The sequence below is a fragment of the Tenrec ecaudatus genome, chromosome 14 (assembly GCF_050624435.1).
Source record: "Tenrec ecaudatus isolate mTenEca1 chromosome 14, mTenEca1.hap1, whole genome shotgun sequence".
Lineage (NCBI taxonomy): Eukaryota > Metazoa > Chordata > Mammalia > Afrosoricida > Tenrecidae > Tenrec > Tenrec ecaudatus.
The window spans coordinates 99,819,724-99,837,778 of NC_134543.1; positions in this window are offsets into that span (position 1 = coordinate 99,819,724).

Genomic DNA, 18,055 nt, shown 5'->3' on the forward strand with positions numbered 1-18,055 from the left:
TAAAATTTACTCTGTGGTTTCTGATGATCCTGGGTTATGAAAGGCCACTATTCATCGTTCTCCTTACACTCGTGCGCCTCCATCGACCTTAAAAGAAAGGGAGATTCATTCCCCTGCACCTCCACCCAAAAAAAAAAAAAAAGAAAGGGAGGACACGCAACTGCTGGCAGGTAAATTCAGCAAACTTTGTCTCAACCCAAAAGAGACAGCTCTGTGGTGACCCGTCTTCCATGGTAAAACATTTCCTAGCCAATAAGGAATCTTCCCATCGCAATGACAATATGAGAGAATTGCCACCGATGGATTTGCCGCTGTGCCTACAAACATCATCTTGAGGCCATACAGTAGTGAAGCACGGGAACCCAGGCACTTCACCCTTTACGCTAGACCAGTGAAACTCAGAGAAGCACTATTGACTTTTGAGACATGACGTTGCTGGAAGCATCAGTGTACAGAGGCATGGGAACCTCGAAGGAGCTTCTTCGTGTGAATAAAACGCAGGCTGAACTTCATGGCAGGTTCCAGATTCTCAGGAATTCCACGGGCTGTATTGCTCAGAGGTAGAACCCAATGCTTAGGGCACATTTGAACTGAAAAATCTTGCTGGACTCACGGCTTTCCCAAAGACCCAAGGTTCTCAAAGAGCGAGGGTAAGTTTGACGGAAAAACAAACTGCCGGTGGCGCCTTTTTGCCTTGAAACCGGCAAGGAGCAAGATTTTCCTTAAACCATGAATCTCAGAAACATTGTGATCGTGAAGGAAAACCAGGGAGAGCAGATTTACTTCCAATAATCCTACACTTCAATGAAACCTCAAACCTAAATCCTATATTAAAACCAACCCTAATCCTAGCCCTAACCTAGGTCAAAACCTAGCCCTAGGTCTAAACCTAAAAAGAGGTGTAACCCTAAGCCTAGGTGTAATTCTGTAGACTCCTAACCTTAAACTGAACCCTAACCTAAGGCTCAGCCTAAACCAAGCCCTAACCCTAACCATATGTCTACCCTAAGGCTAAGCCTAATCCTAACCCCAAATCTGATGTGAACATGCAGCTCCCCCTACAACTAACCTTACTCCTAACCGTCACCCTTCGCCTGAACCTAACTTAACTCTATCCATCACCTTCAATCCAAGCCTCCATATCACCTTTATTGTAATCCAATCCCTTAAACTAGACAGAGAGCTAAACTTATCCACAACCAAAACGGATGTAACACACAAGCCGCAAGCCTGACCCCAACTCTTAACCTCACACACTTTCTAACCCTCACACAAATATTAACCCCAACCCATACCTAAAGAGTCAAGTTCACCATAAGCCTAAATGAGACAATAGGTTCATTCATCCTTAAGCACTAAACCCTACTCTTACCTTCAACCTCACACTCACCCTACATTTGATCCACAACCTTACCATAAACCGAATACTCACGCAGCAGTAACTCTAACCTGAACTCTAACAATGTCTCTAAAAATGGCCACATGCTTGTACCTATGCCCATCTAAAGTTAAGGCTATACCGAAATCTTCTGTCCCACTATTTTGCAGCATTTAAAGAAGTACACTGGGAAAGATTTTTCTGCAAGGAAGAAACTGCAGGCGGCGTGGCTGAACTGAGAATACAATGCTGCACGAGCTCTTTGCCCTCAGATGTGGAAGTGTCAACAGTTGGCACTATAAAGAAACGGGAGTTTAATAAGTGATCATCAACCCCTGTGAATTCCCTTTGTTCTAGACGCCTGAAATAAAGAGTTGTCCTGAGTCACATAAACCTCCACCGGGTGGTCTTAACGTGGCGCGGGAACATGCAGGTATAAGAGAATTCCGAAGAAAGCTGAACATCCACAATTGAATGGCCATTGCTAGAAATGAAGTTGCAGCCGGATCGGACTGGGAAACTTAAGCTTCCATTAGACAATGAAGATGTTAGAATCTGGTAGGTCCACAATTCACGGTTTCTTTAGATCCATGAAATTCCTTGTTGAATTTTAGTCAGAAAATGAAAACTCCGGAGCCTCTGTTCAGCAAGCCCGGGTGTAGCTCCCATAGGCACACTGGTGCTCCTCTAGAATTTGGATAAAAATCTTTTTCAGGAGAATAAGGAACCTTGATCAAGCCAGGTGGGTTTTGACAAAAGAATTGCTGCCTGTGCCAGGTATACTGACAAGCACCCAGCTGTGCCAGTCCAGCATGTATTCAGCACAGGAATCTGCATCCATTGAGCCAAGACAAAGGAAAGCTCAGGGAGGCAGCACCCGTGTAGAAAAGCATTTGTACTTCAAAGAGGAGGCCAATGAGGTGAAAGGAAATACCCATGGCAAATAGTTTTTATCAGTTGCAGAATTTCACAGAGCAATATTGCTGGGAGAGAAAAGGCACCACCTGAGGGAGGCACTCTCCACAAAACTACCTAGGGCAGGAGCCAGGTTGCCCCCAGGCACTAGGCGTGTCAGGCCTCAGCATTGTAAGGAGAGTTCACTGAAGTCCCTGAGTGAAGTTTTCTCCGCTGTCCTATGTCTACGTTCCTAAAATTTACTCTGTGGTTTCTGATGATCCTGGGTTATGAAAGGCCACTATTCATCGTTCTCCTTACACTCGTGCGCCTCCATCGACCTTAAAAGAAAGGGAGATTCATTCCCCTGCACCTCCACCAAAAAAAAAAAAAAAAAAAAAGGGAGGACACGCAACTGCTGGCAGGTAAATTCAGCAAACTTTGTCTCAACCCAAAAGAGACAGCTCTGTGGTGACCCGTCTTCCACGGTAAAACATTTCCTAGCCAATAAGGAATCTTCCCATCGCAATGACAATATGAGAGAATTGCCACCGATGGATTTGCCGCTGTGCCTACAAACATCATCTTGAGGCCATACAGTAGTGAAGCACGGGAACCCAGGCGCTTCACCCTTTACGCTAGACCAGTGAAACTCAGAGAAGCACTATTGACCTGTGAGACATGACGTTGCTGGAAGCATCAGTGTACAGAGGCATGGGAACCTCGACGGAGCTTCTTCGTGTGAATAAAACGCAGGCTGAACTTCATGGCAGGTTCCAGATTCTCAGGAATTCCCCGGGCTGTATTGCTCAGAGGTAGAACCCAATGCTTAGGGCACATTTGAACTGAAAAATCTTGCTGGACTCACGGCTTTCCCAAAGACCCAAGGTTCTCAAAGAGCGAGGGTAAGTTTGACGGAAAAACAAACTGCCGGTGGCGCCTTTTTGCCTTGAAACCGGCAAGGAGCAAGATTTTCCTTAAACCATGAATCTCAGAAACATTGTGATCGTGAAGGAAAACCAGGGAGAGCAGATGTACTTCCAATAATCCTACACTTCAATGAAACCTCAAACCTAAATCCTATATTAAAACCAACCCTAATCCTAGCCCTAACCTAGGTCAAAACCTAGCCCTAGGTCTAAACCTAAAAAGAGGTGTAACCCTAAGCCTAGGTGTAATTCTGTAGACTCCTAACCTTAAACTGAACCCTAACCTAAGGCTCAGCCTAAACCAAGCCCTAACCCTAACCATATGTCTACCCTAAGGCTAAGCCTAATCCTAACCCCAAATCTGATGTGAACATGCAGCTCCCCCTACAACTAACCTTACTCCTAACCGTCACCCTTCGCCTGAACCTAACTTAACTCTATCCATCACCTTCAATCCAAGCCTCCATATCACCTTTATTGTAATCCAATCCCTTAAACTAGACAGAGAGCTAAACTTATCCACAACCAAAACGGATGTAACACACAAGCCACAAGCCTGACCCCAACTCTTAACCTCACACACTTTCTAACCCTCACACAAATATTAACCCCAACCCATACCTAAAGAGTCAAGTTCACCATAAGCCTAAATGAGACAATAGGTTCATTCATCCTTAAGCACTAAACCCTACTCTTACCTTCAACCTCACACTCACCCTACATTTGATCCATAACCTTACCATAAACCGAATACTCACGCAGCAGTAACTCTAACCTGAACTCTAACAATGTCTCTAAAAATGGCCACATGCTTGTACCTATGCCCATCTAAAGTTAAGGCTATACCGAAATCTTCTGTCCCACTATTTTGCAGCATTTAAAGAAGTACACTGGGAAAGATTTTTCTGCAAGGAAGAAACTGCAGGCGGCGTGGCTGAACTGAGAATACAATGCTGCACGAGCTCTTTGCCCTCAGATGTGGAAGTGTCAACAGTTGGCACTATAAAGAAACGGGAGTTTAATAAGTGATCATCAACCCCTGTGAATTCCCTTTGTTCTAGACGCCTGAAATAAAGAGTTGTCCTGAGTCACATAAACCTCCACCGGGTGGTCTTAACGTGGCGCGGGAACATGCAGGTATAAGAGAATTCCGAAGAAAGCTGAACATCCACAATTGAATGGCCATTGCTAGAAATGAAGTTGCAGCCGGATCGGACTGGGAAACTTAAGCTTCCATTAGACAATGAAGATGTTAGAATCTGGTAGGTCCACAATTCACGGTTTCTTTAGATCCATGAAATTCCTTGTTGAATTTTAGTCAGAAAATGAAAACTCCGGAGCCTCTGTTCAGCAAGCCCGGGTGTAGCTCCCATAGGCACACTGGTGCTCCTCTAGAATTTGGATAAAAATCTTTTTCAGGAGAATAAGGAACCTTGATCAAGCCAGGTGGGTTTTGACAAAAGAATTGCTGCCTGTGCCAGGTATACTGACAAGCACCCAGCTGTGCCAGTCCAGCATGTATTCAGCACAGGAATCTGCATCCATTGAGCCAAGACAAAGGAAAGCTCAGGGAGGCAGCACCCATGTAGAAAAGCATTTGTACTTCAAAGAGGAGGCCAATGCGGTGAAAGGAAATACCCATGGCAAATAGTTTTTATCAGTTGCAGAATTTCACAGAGCAATATTGCTGGGAGAGAAAAGGCACCACCTGAGGGAGGCACTCTCCACAAAACTACCTAGGGCAGGAGCCGGGTTGCCCCCAGGCACTAGGCGTGTCAGGCCTCAGCATTGTAAGGAGAGTTCACTGAAGTCCCTGAGTGAAGTTTTCTCCGCTGTCCTATGTCTACGTTCCTAAAATTTACTCTGTGGTTTCTGATGATCCTGGGTTATGAAAGGCCACTATTCATCGTTCTCCTTACACTCGTGCGCCTCCATCGACCTTAAAAGAAAGGGAGATTCATTCCCCTGCACCTCCACAAAAAAAAAAAAAAAAAAGAAAGAAAGAAGGGGAGGACACGCAACTGCTGGCAGGTAAATTCAGCAAACTTTGTCTCAACCCAAAAGAGACAGCTCTGTGGTGACCCGTCTTCCACGGTAAAACATTTCCTAGCCAATAAGGAATCTTCCCATCGCAATGACAATATGAGAGAATTGCCACCGATGGATTTGCCGCTGTGCCTACAAACATCATCTTGAGGCCATACAGTAGTGAAGCACGGGAACCCAGGCGCTTCACCCTTTACGCTAGACCAGTGAAACTCAGAGAAGCACTATTGACTTTTGAGACATGACGTTGCTGGAAGCATCAGTGTACAGAGGCATGGGAACCTCGAAGGAGCTTCTTCGTGTGAATAAAACGCAGGCTGAACTTCATGGCAGGTTCCAGATTCTCAGGAATTCCACGGGCTGTATTGCTCAGAGGTAGAACCCAATGCTTAGGGCACATTTGAACTGAAAAATCTTGCTGGACTCACGGCTTTCCCAAAGACCCAAGGTTCTCAAAGAGCGAGGGTAAGTTTGAAGGAAAAACAAACTGCCGGTGGCGCCTTTTTGCCTTGAAACCGGCAAGGAGCAAGATTTTCCTTAAACCATGAATCTCAGAAACATTGTGATCGTGACGGAAAACCAGGGAGAGCAGATGTACTTCCAATAATCCTACACTTCAATGAAACCTCAAACCTAAATCCTATATTAAAACCAACCCTAATCCTAGCCCTAACCTAGGTCAAAACCTAGCCCTAGGTCTAAACCTAAAAAGAGGTGTAACCCTAAGCCTAGGTGTAATTCTGTAGACTCCTAACCTTAAACTGAACCCTAACCTAAGGCTCAGCCTAAACCAAGCCCTAACCCTAACCATATGTCTACCCTAAGGCTAAGCCTAATCCTAACCCCAAATCTGATGTGAACATGCAGCTCCCCCTACAACTAACCTTACTCCTAACCGTCACCCTTCGCCTGAACCTAACTTAACTCTATCCATCACCTTCAATCCAAGCCTCCATATCACCTTTATTGTAATCCAATCCCTTAAACTAGACAGAGAGCTAAACTTATCCACAACCAAAACGGATGTAACACACAAGCCGCAAGCCTGACCCCAACTCTTAACCTCACACACTTTCTAACCCTCACACAAATATTAACCCCAACCCATACCTAAAGAGTCAAGTTCACCATAAGCCTAAATGAGACAATAGGTTCATTCATCCTTAAGCACTAAACCCTACTCTTACCTTCAACCTCACACTCACCCTACATTTGATCCATAACCTTACCATAAACCGAATACTCACGCAGCAGTAACTCTAACCTGAACTCTAACAATGTCTCTAAAAATGGCCACATGCTTGTACCTATGCCCATCTAAAGTTAAGGCTATACCGAAATCTTCTGTCCCACTATTTTGCAGCATTTAAAGAAGTACACTGGGAAAGATTTTTCTGCAAGGAAGAAACTGCAGGCGGCGTGGCTGAACTGAGAATACAATGCTGCACGAGCTCTTTGCCCTCAGATGTGGAAGTGTCAACAGTTGGCACTATAAAGAAACGGGAGTTTAATAAGTGATCATCAACCCCTGTGAATTCCCTTTGTTCTAGACGCCTGAAATAAAGAGTTGTCCTGAGTCACATAAACCTCCACCGGGTGGTCTTAACGTGGCGCGGGAACATGCAGGTATAAGAGAATTCCGAAGAAAGCTGAACATCCACAATTGAATGGCCATTGCTAGAAATGAAGTTGCAGCCGGATCGGACTGGGAAACTTAAGCTTCCATTAGACAATGAAGATGTTAGAATCTGGTAGGTCCACAATTCACGGTTTCTTTAGATCCATGAAATTCCTTGTTGAATTTTAGTCAGAAAATGAAAACTCCGGAGCCTCTGTTCAGCAAGCCCGGGTGTAGCTCCCATAGGCACACTGGTGCTCCTCTAGAATTTGGATAAAAATCTTTTTCAGGAGAATAAGGAACCTTGATCAAGCCAGGTGGGTTTTGACAAAAGAATTGCTGCCTGTGCCAGGTATACTGACAAGCACCCAGCTGTGCCAGTCCAGCATGTATTCAGCACAGGAATCTGCATCCATTGAGCCAAGACAAAGGAAAGCTCAGGGAGGCAGCACCCATGTAGAAAAGCATTTGTACTTCAAAGAGGAGGTCAATGAGGTGAAAGGAAAAACCCATGGCAAATAGTTTTTATCAGTTGCAGAATTTCACAGAGCAATATTGCTGGGAGAGAAAAGGCACCACCTGAGGGAGGCACTCTCCACAAAACTACCTAGGGCAGGAGCCAGGTTGCCCCCAGGCACTAGGCGTGTCAGGCCTCAGCATTGTAAGGAGAGTTCACTGAAGTCCCTGAGTGAAGTTTTCTCCGCTGTCCTATGTCTACGTTCCTAAAATTTACTCTGTGGTTTCTGATGATCCTGGGTTATGAAAGGCCACTATTCATCGTTCTCCTTACACTCGTGCGCCTCCATCGACCTTAAAAGAAAGGGAGATTCATTCCCCTGCACCTCCACAAAAAAAAAAAAAAAAAAAGAAAGAAAGAAAGGGAGGACACGCAACTGCTGGCAGGTAAATTCAGCAAACTTTGTCTCAACCCAAAAGAGACAGCTCTGTGGTGACCCGTCTTCCACGGTAAAACATTTCCTAGCCAATAAGGAATCTTCCCATCGCAATGACAAAATTAGAGAATTGCCACCGATGGATTTGCCGCTGTGCCTACAAACATCATCTTGAGGCCATACATTAGTGAAGCACGGGAACCCAGGCGCTTCACCCTTTACGCTAGACCAGTGAAACTCAGAGAAGCACTATTGACTTTTGAGACATGACGTTGCTGGAAGCATCAGTGTACAGAGGCATGGGAACCTCGAAGGAGCTTCTTCGTGTGAATAAAACGCAGGCTGAACTTCATGGCAGGTTCCAGATTCTCAGGAATTCCACGGGCTGTATTGCTCAGAGGTAGAACCCAATGCTTAGGGCACATTTGAACTGAAAAATCTTGCTGGACTCACGGCTTTCCCAAAGACCCAAGGTTCTCAAAGAGCGAGGGTAAGTTTGACGGAAAAACAAACTGCCGGTGGCGCCTTTTTGCCTTGAAACCGGCAAGGAGCAAGATTTTCCTTAAACCATGAATCTCAGAAACATTGTGATCGTGAAGGAAAACCAGGGAGAGCAGATGTACTTCCAATAATCCTACACTTCAATGAAACCTCAAACCTAAATCCTATATTAAAACCAACCCTAATCCTAGCCCTAACCTAGGTCAAAACCTAGCCCTAGGTCTAAACCTAAAAAGAGGTGTAACCCTAAGCCTAGGTGTAATTCTGTAGACTCCTAACCTTAAACTGAACCCTAACCTAAGGCTCAGCCTAAACCAAGCCCTAACCCTAACCATATGTCTACCCTAAGGCTAAGCCTAATCCTAACCCCAAATCTGATGTGAACATGCAGCTCCCCCTACAACTAACCTTACTCCTAACCGTCACCCTTCGCCTGAACCTAACTTAACTCTATCCATCACCTTCAATCCAAGCCTCCATATCACCTTTATTGTAATCCAATCCTTTAAACTAGACAGAGAGCTAAACTTATCCACAACCAAAACGGATGTAACACACAAGCCGCAAGCCTGACCCCAACTCTTAACCTCACACACTTTCTAACCCTCACACAAATATTAACCCCAACCCATACCTAAAGAGTCAAGTTCACCATAAGCCTAAATGAGACAATAGGTTCATTCATCCTTAAGCACTAAACCCTACTCTTACCTTCAACCTCACACTCACCCTACATTTGATCCATAACCTTACCATAAACCGAATACTCACGTAGCAGTAACTCTAACCTGAACTCTAACAATGTCTCTAAAAATGGCCACATGCTTGTACCTATGCCCATCTAAAGTTAAGGCTATACCGAAATCTTCTGTCCCACTATTTTGCAGCATTTAAAGAAGTACACTGGGAAAGATTTTTCTGCAAGGAAGAAACTGCAGGCGGCGTGGCTGAACTGAGAATACAATGCTGCACGAGCTCTTTGCCCTCAGATGTGGAAGTGTCAACAGTTGGCACTATAAAGAAACGGGAGTTTAATAAGTGATCATCAACCCCTGTGAATTCCCTTTGTTCTAGACGCCTGAAATAAAGAGTTGTCCTGAGTCACATAAACCTCCACCGGGTGGTCTTAACGTGGCGCGGGAACATGCAGGTATAAGAGAATTCCGAAGAAAGCTGAACATCCACAATTGAATGGCCATTGCTAGAAATGAAGTTGCAGCCGGATCGGACTGGGAAACTTAAGCTTCCATTAGACAATGAAGATGTTAGAATCTGGTAGGTCCACAATTCACGGTTTCTTTAGATCCATGAAATTCCTTGTTGAATTTTAGTCAGAAAATGAAAACTCCGGAGCCTCTGTTCAGCAAGCCTGGGTGTAGCTCCCATAGGCACACTGGTGCTCCTCTAGAATTTGGATAAAAATCTTTTTCAGGAGAATAAGGAACCTTGATCAAGCCAGGTGGGTTTTGACAAAAGAATTGCTGCCTGTGCCAGGTATACTGACAAGCACCCAGCTGTGCCAGTCCAGCATGTATTCAGCACAGGAATCTGCATCCATTGAGCCAAGACAAAGGAAAGCTCAGGGAGGCAGCACCCATGTAGAAAAGCATTTGTACTTCAAAGAGGAGGCCAATGCGGTGAAAGGAAATACCCATGGCAAATAGTTTTTATCAGTTGCAGAATTTCACAGAGCAATATTGCTGGGAGAGAAAAGGCACCACCTGAGGGAGGCACTCTCCACAAAACTACCTAGGGCAGGAGCCGGGTTGCCCCCAGGCACTAGGCGTGTCAGGCCTCAGCATTGTAAGGAGAGTTCACTGAAGTCCCTGAGTGAAGTTTTCTCCGCTGTCCTATGTCTACGTTCCTAAAATTTACTCTGTGGTTTCTGATGATCCTGGGTTATGAAAGGCCACTATTCATCGTTCTCCTTACACTCGTGCGCCTCCATCGACCTTAAAAGAAAGGGAGATTCATTCCCCTGCACCTCCACAAAAAAAAAAAAAAAAAAAGAAAGAAAGAAGGGGAGGACACGCAACTGCTGGCAGGTAAATTCAGCAAACTTTGTCTCAACCCAAAAGAGACAGCTCTGTGGTGACCCGTCTTCCACGGTAAAACATTTCCTAGCCAATAAGGAATCTTCCCATCGCAATGACAATATGAGAGAATTGCCACCGATGGATTTGCCGCTGTGCCTACAAACATCATCTTGAGGCCATACAGTAGTGAAGCACGGGAACCCAGGCGCTTCACCCTTTACGCTAGACCAGTGAAACTCAGAGAAGCACTATTGACTTTTGAGACATGACGTTGCTGGAAGCATCAGTGTACAGAGGCATGGGAACCTCGAAGGAGCTTCTTCGTGTGAATAAAACGCAGGCTGAACTTCATGGCAGGTTCCAGATTCTCAGGAATTCCACGGGCTGTATTGCTCAGAGGTAGAACCCAATGCTTAGGGCACATTTGAACTGAAAAATCTTGCTGGACTCACGGCTTTCCCAAAGACCCAAGGTTCTCAAAGAGCGAGGGTAAGTTTGAAGGAAAAACAAACTGCCGGTGGCGCCTTTTTGCCTTGAAACCGGCAAGGAGCAAGATTTTCCTTAAACCATGAATCTCAGAAACATTGTGATCGTGACGGAAAACCAGGGAGAGCAGATGTACTTCCAATAATCCTACACTTCAATGAAACCTCAAACCTAAATCCTATATTAAAACCAACCCTAATCCTAGCCCTAACCTAGGTCAAAACCTAGCCCTAGGTCTAAACCTAAAAAGAGGTGTAACCCTAAGCCTAGGTGTAATTCTGTAGACTCCTAACCTTAAACTGAACCCTAACCTAAGGCTCAGCCTAAACCAAGCCCTAACCCTAACCATATGTCTACCCTAAGGCTAAGCCTAATCCTAACCCCAAATCTGATGTGAACATGCAGCTCCCCCTACAACTAACCTTACTCCTAACCGTCACCCTTCGCCTGAACCTAACTTAACTCTATCCATCACCTTCAATCCAAGCCTCCATATCACCTTTATTGTAATCCAATCCCTTAAACTAGACAGAGAGCTAAACTTATCCACAACCAAAACGGATGTAACACACAAGCCGCAAGCCTGACCCCAACTCTTAACCTCACACACTTTCTAACCCTCACACAAATATTAACCCCAACCCATACCTAAAGAGTCAAGTTCACCATAAGCCTAAATGAGACAATAGGTTCATTCATCCTTAAGCACTAAACCCTACTCTTACCTTCAACCTCACACTCACCCTACATTTGATCCATAACCTTACCATAAACCGAATACTCACGCAGCAGTAACTCTAACCTGAACTCTAACAATGTCTCTAAAAATGGCCACATGCTTGTACCTATGCCCATCTAAAGTTAAGGCTATACCGAAATCTTCTGTCCCACTATTTTGCAGCATTTAAAGAAGTACACTGGGAAAGATTTTTCTGCAAGGAAGAAACTGCAGGCGGCGTGGCTGAACTGAGAATACAATGCTGCACGAGCTCTTTGCCCTCAGATGTGGAAGTGTCAACAGTTGGCACTATAAAGAAACGGGAGTTTAATAAGTGATCATCAACCCCTGTGAATTCCCTTTGTTCTAGACGCCTGAAATAAAGAGTTGTCCTGAGTCACATAAACCTCCACCGGGTGGTCTTAACGTGGCGCGGGAACATGCAGGTATAAGAGAATTCCGAAGAAAGCTGAACATCCACAATTGAATGGCCATTGCTAGAAATGAAGTTGCAGCCGGATCGGACTGGGAAACTTAAGCTTCCATTAGACAATGAAGATGTTAGAATCTGGTAGGTCCACAATTCACGGTTTCTTTAGATCCATGAAATTCCTTGTTGAATTTTAGTCAGAAAATGAAAACTCCGGAGCCTCTGTTCAGCAAGCCTGGGTGTAGCTCCCATAGGCACACTGGTGCTCCTCTAGAATTTGGATAAAAATCTTTTTCAGGAGAATAAGGAACCTTGATCAAGCCAGGTGGGTTTTGACAAAAGAATTGCTGCCTGTGCCAGGTATACTGACAAGCACCCAGCTGTGCCAGTCCAGCATGTATTCAGCACAGGAATCTGCATCCATTGAGCCAAGACAAAGGAAAGCTCAGGGAGGCAGCACCCATGTAGAAAAGCATTTGTACTTCAAAGAGGAGGCCAATGCGGTGAAAGGAAATACCCATGGCAAATAGTTTTTATCAGTTGCAGAATTTCACAGAGCAATATTGCTGGGAGAGAAAAGGCACCACCTGAGGGAGGCACTCTCCACAAAACTACCTAGGGCAGGAGCCAGGTTGCCCCCAGGCACTAGGCGTGTCAGGCCTCAGCATTGTAAGGAGAGTTCACTGAAGTCCCTGAGTGAAGTTTTCTCCGCTGTCCTATGTCTACGTTCCTAAAATTTACTCTGTGGTTTCTGATGATCCTGGGTTATGAAAGGCCACTATTCATCGTTCTCCTTACACTCGTGCGCCTCCATCGACCTTAAAAGAAAGGGAGATTCATTCCCCTGCACCTCCACAAAAAAAAAAAAAAAAAAAGAAAGAAAGAAGGGGAGGACACGCAACTGCTGGCAGGTAAATTCAGCAAACTTTGTCTCAACCCAAAAGAGACAGCTCTGTGGTGACCCGTCTTCCACGGTAAAACATTTCCTAGCCAATAAGGAATCTTCCCATCGCAATGACAATATGAGAGAATTGCCACCGATGGATTTGCCGCTGTGCCTACAAACATCATCTTGAGGCCATACAGTAGTGAAGCACGGGAACCCAGGCGCTTCACCCTTTACGCTAGACCAGTGAAACTCAGAGAAGCACTATTGACTTTTGAGACATGACGTTGCTGGAAGCATCAGTGTACAGAGGCATGGGAACCTCGAAGGAGCTTCTTCGTGTGAATAAAACGCAGGCTGAACTTCATGGCAGGTTCCAGATTCTCAGGAATTCCACGGGCTGTATTGCTCAGAGGTAGAACCCAATGCTTAGGGCACATTTGAACTGAAAAATCTTGCTGGACTCACGGCTTTCCCAAAGACCCAAGGTTCTCAAAGAGCGAGGGTAAGTTTGAAGGAAAAACAAACTGCCGGTGGCGCCTTTTTGCCTTGAAACCGGCAAGGAGCAAGATTTTCCTTAAACCATGAATCTCAGAAACATTGTGATCGTGACGGAAAACCAGGGAGAGCAGATGTACTTCCAATAATCCTACACTTCAATGAAACCTCAAACCTAAATCCTATATTAAAACCAACCCTAATCCTAGCCCTAACCTAGGTCAAAACCTAGCCCTAGGTCTAAACCTAAAAAGAGGTGTAACCCTAAGCCTAGGTGTAATTCTGTAGACTCCTAACCTTAAACTGAACCCTAACCTAAGGCTCAGCCTAAACCAAGCCCTAACCCTAACCATATGTCTACCCTAAGGCTAAGCCTAATCCTAACCCCAAATCTGATGTGAACATGCAGCTCCCCCTACAACTAACCTTACTCCTAACCGTCACCCTTCGCCTGAACCTAACTTAACTCTATCCATCACCTTCAATCCAAGCCTCCATATCACCTTTATTGTAATCCAATCCCTTAAACTAGACAGAGAGCTAAACTTATCCACAACCAAAACGGATGTAACACACAAGCCGCAAGCCTGACCCCAACTCTTAACCTCACACACTTTCTAACCCTCACACAAATATTAACCCCAACCCATACCTAAAGAGTCAAGTTCACCATAAGCCTAAATGAGACAATAGGTTCATTCATCCTTAAGCACTAAACCCTACTCTTACCTTCAACCTCACACTCACCCTACATTTGATCCATAACCTTACCATAAACCGAATACTCACGCAGCAGTAACTCTAACCTGAACTCTAACAATGTCTCTAAAAATGGCCACATGCTTGTACCTATGCCCATCTAAAGTTAAGGCTATACCGAAATCTTCTGTCCCACTATTTTGCAGCATTTAAAGAAGTACACTGGGAAAGATTTTTCTGCAAGGAAGAAACTGCAGGCGGCGTGGCTGAACTGAGAATACAATGCTGCACGAGCTCTTTGCCCTCAGATGTGGAAGTGTCAACAGTTGGCACTATAAAGAAACGGGAGTTTAATAAGTGATCATCAACCCCTGTGAATTCCCTTTGTTCTAGACGCCTGAAATAAAGAGTTGTCCTGAGTCACATAAACCTCCACCGGGTGGTCTTAACGTGGCGCGGGAACATGCAGGTATAAGAGAATTCCGAAGAAAGCTGAACATCCACAATTGAATGGCCATTGCTAGAAATGAAGTTGCAGCCGGATCGGACTGGGAAACTTAAGCTTCCATTAGACAATGAAGATGTTAGAATCTGGTAGGTCCACAATTCACGGTTTCTTTAGATCCATGAAATTCCTTGTTGAATTTTAGTCAGAAAATGAAAACTCCGGAGCCTCTGTTCAGCAAGCCTGGGTGTAGCTCCCATAGGCACACTGGTGCTCCTCTAGAATTTGGATAAAAATCTTTTTCAGGAGAATAAGGAACCTTGATCAAGCCAGGTGGGTTTTGACAAAAGAATTGCTGCCTGTGCCAGGTATACTGACAAGCACCCAGCTGTGCCAGTCCAGCATGTATTCAGCACAGGAATCTGCATCCATTGAGCCAAGACAAAGGAAAGCTCAGGGAGGCAGCACCCATGTAGAAAAGCATTTGTACTTCAAAGAGGAGGCCAATGCGGTGAAAGGAAATACCCATGGCAAATAGTTTTTATCAGTTGCAGAATTTCACAGAGCAATATTGCTGGGAGAGAAAAGGCACCACCTGAGGGAGGCACTCTCCACAAAACTACCTAGGGCAGGAGCCGGGTTGCCCCCAGGCACTAGGCGTGTCAGGCCTCAGCATTGTAAGGAGAGTTCACTGAAGTCCCTGAGTGAAGTTTTCTCCGCTGTCCTATGTCTACGTTCCTAAAATTTACTCTGTGGTTTCTGATGATCCTGGGTTATGAAAGGCCACTATTCATCGTTCTCCTTACACTCGTGCGCCTCCATCGACCTTAAAAGAAAGGGAGATTCATTCCCCTGCACCTCCACAAAAAAAAAAAAAAAAAAAGAAAGAAAGAAGGGGAGGACACGCAACTGCTGGCAGGTAAATTCAGCAAACTTTGTCTCAACCCAAAAGAGACAGCTCTGTGGTGACCCGTCTTCCACGGTAAAACATTTCCTAGCCAATAAGGAATCTTCCCATCGCAATGACAATATGAGAGAATTGCCACCGATGGATTTGCCGCTGTGCCTACAAACATCATCTTGAGGCCATACAGTAGTGAAGCACGGGAACCCAGGCGCTTCACCCTTTACGCTAGACCAGTGAAACTCAGAGAAGCACTATTGACTTTTGAGACATGACGTTGCTGGAAGCATCAGTGTACAGAGGCATGGGAACCTCGAAGGAGCTTCTTCGTGTGAATAAAACGCAGGCTGAACTTCATGGCAGGTTCCAGATTCTCAGGAATTCCACGGGCTGTATTGCTCAGAGGTAGAACCCAATGCTTAGGGCACATTTGAACTGAAAAATCTTGCTGGACTCACGGCTTTCCCAAAGACCCAAGGTTCTCAAAGAGCGAGGGTAAGTTTGAAGGAAAAACAAACTGCCGGTGGCGCCTTTTTGCCTTGAAACCGGCAAGGAGCAAGATTTTCCTTAAACCATGAATCTCAGAAACATTGTGATCGTGACGGAAAACCAGGGAGAGCAGATGTACTTCCAATAATCCTACACTTCAATGAAACCTCAAACCTAAATCCTATATTAAAACCAACCCTAATCCTAGCCCTAACCTAGGTCAAAACCTAGCCCTAGGTCTAAACCTAAAAAGAGGTGTAACCCTAAGCCTAGGTGTAATTCTGTAGACTCCTAACCTTAAACTGAACCCTAACCTAAGGCTCAGCCTAAACCAAGCCCTAACCCTAACCATATGTCTACCCTAAGGCTAAGCCTAATCCTAACCCCAAATCTGATGTGAACATGCAGCTCCCCCTACAACTAACCTTACTCCTAACCGTCACCCTTCGCCTGAACCTAACTTAACTCTATCCATCACCTTCAATCCAAGCCTCCATATCACCTTTATTGTAATCCAATCCCTTAAACTAGACAGAGAGCTAAACTTATCCACAACCAAAACGGATGTAACACACAAGCCGCAAGCCTGACCCCAACTCTTAACCTCACACACTTTCTAACCCTCACACAAATATTAACCCCAACCCATACCTAAAGAGTCAAGTTCACCATAAGCCTAAATGAGACAATAGGTTCATTCATCCTTAAGCACTAAACCCTACTCTTACCTTCAACCTCACACTCACCCTACATTTGATCCATAACCTTACCATAAACCGAATACTCACGCAGCAGTAACTCTAACCTGAACTCTAACAATGTCTCTAAAAATGGCCACATGCTTGTACCTATGCCCATCTAAAGTTAAGGCTATACCGAAATCTTCTGTCCCACTATTTTGCAGCATTTAAAGAAGTACACTGGGAAAGATTTTTCTGCAAGGAAGAAACTGCAGGCGGCGTGGCTGAACTGAGAATACAATGCTGCACGAGCTCTTTGCCCTCAGATGTGGAAGTGTCAACAGTTGGCACTATAAAGAAACGGGAGTTTAATAAGTGATCATCAACCCCTGTGAATTCCCTTTGTTCTAGACGCCTGAAATAAAGAGTTGTCCTGAGTCACATAAACCTCCACCGGGTGGTCTTAACGTGGCGCGGGAACATGCAGGTATAAGAGAATTCCGAAGAAAGCTGAACATCCACAATTGAATGGCCATTGCTAGAAATGAAGTTGCAGCCGGATCGGACTGGGAAACTTAAGCTTCCATTAGACAATGAAGATGTTAGAATCTGGTAGGTCCACAATTCACGGTTTCTTTAGATCCATGAAATTCCTTGTTGAATTTTAGTCAGAAAATGAAAACTCCGGAGCCTCTGTTCAGCAAGCCCGGGTGTAGCTCCCATAGGCACACTGGTGCTCCTCTAGAATTTGGATAAAAATCTTTTTCAGGAGAATAAGGAACCTTGATCAAGCCAGGTGGGTTTTGACAAAAGAATTGCTGCCTGTGCCAGGTATACTGACAAGCACCCAGCTGTGCCAGTCCAGCATGTATTCAGCACAGGAATCTGCATCCATTGAGCCAAGACAAAGGAAAGCTCAGGGAGGCAGCACCCATGTAGAAAAGCATTTGTACTTCAAAGAGGAGGTCAATGAGGTGAAAGGAAATACCCATGGCAAATAGTTTTTATCAGTTGCAGAATTTCACAGAGCAATATTGCTGGGAGAGAAAAGGCACCACCTGAGGGAGGCACTCTCCACAAAACTACCTAGGGCAGGAGCCAGGTTGCCCCCAGGCACTAGGCGTGTCAGGCCTCAGCATTGTAAGGAGAGTTCACTGAAGTCCCTGAGTGAAGTTTTCTCCGCTGTCCTATGTCTACGTTCCTAAAATTTACTCTGTGGTTTCTGATGATCCTGGGTTATGAAAGGCCACTATTCATCGTTCTCCTTACACTCGTGCGCCTCCATCGACCTTAAAAGAAAGGGAGATTCATTCCCCTGCACCTCCACAAAAAAAAAAAAAAAAAAAGAAAGAAAGAAAGGGAGGACACGCAACTGCTGGCAGGTAAATTCAGCAAACTTTGTCTCAACCCAAAAGAGACAGCTCTGTGGTGACCCGTCTTCCACGGTAAAACATTTCCTAGCCAATAAGGAATCTTCCCATCGCAATGACAAAATTAGAGAATTGCCACCGATGGATTTGCCGCT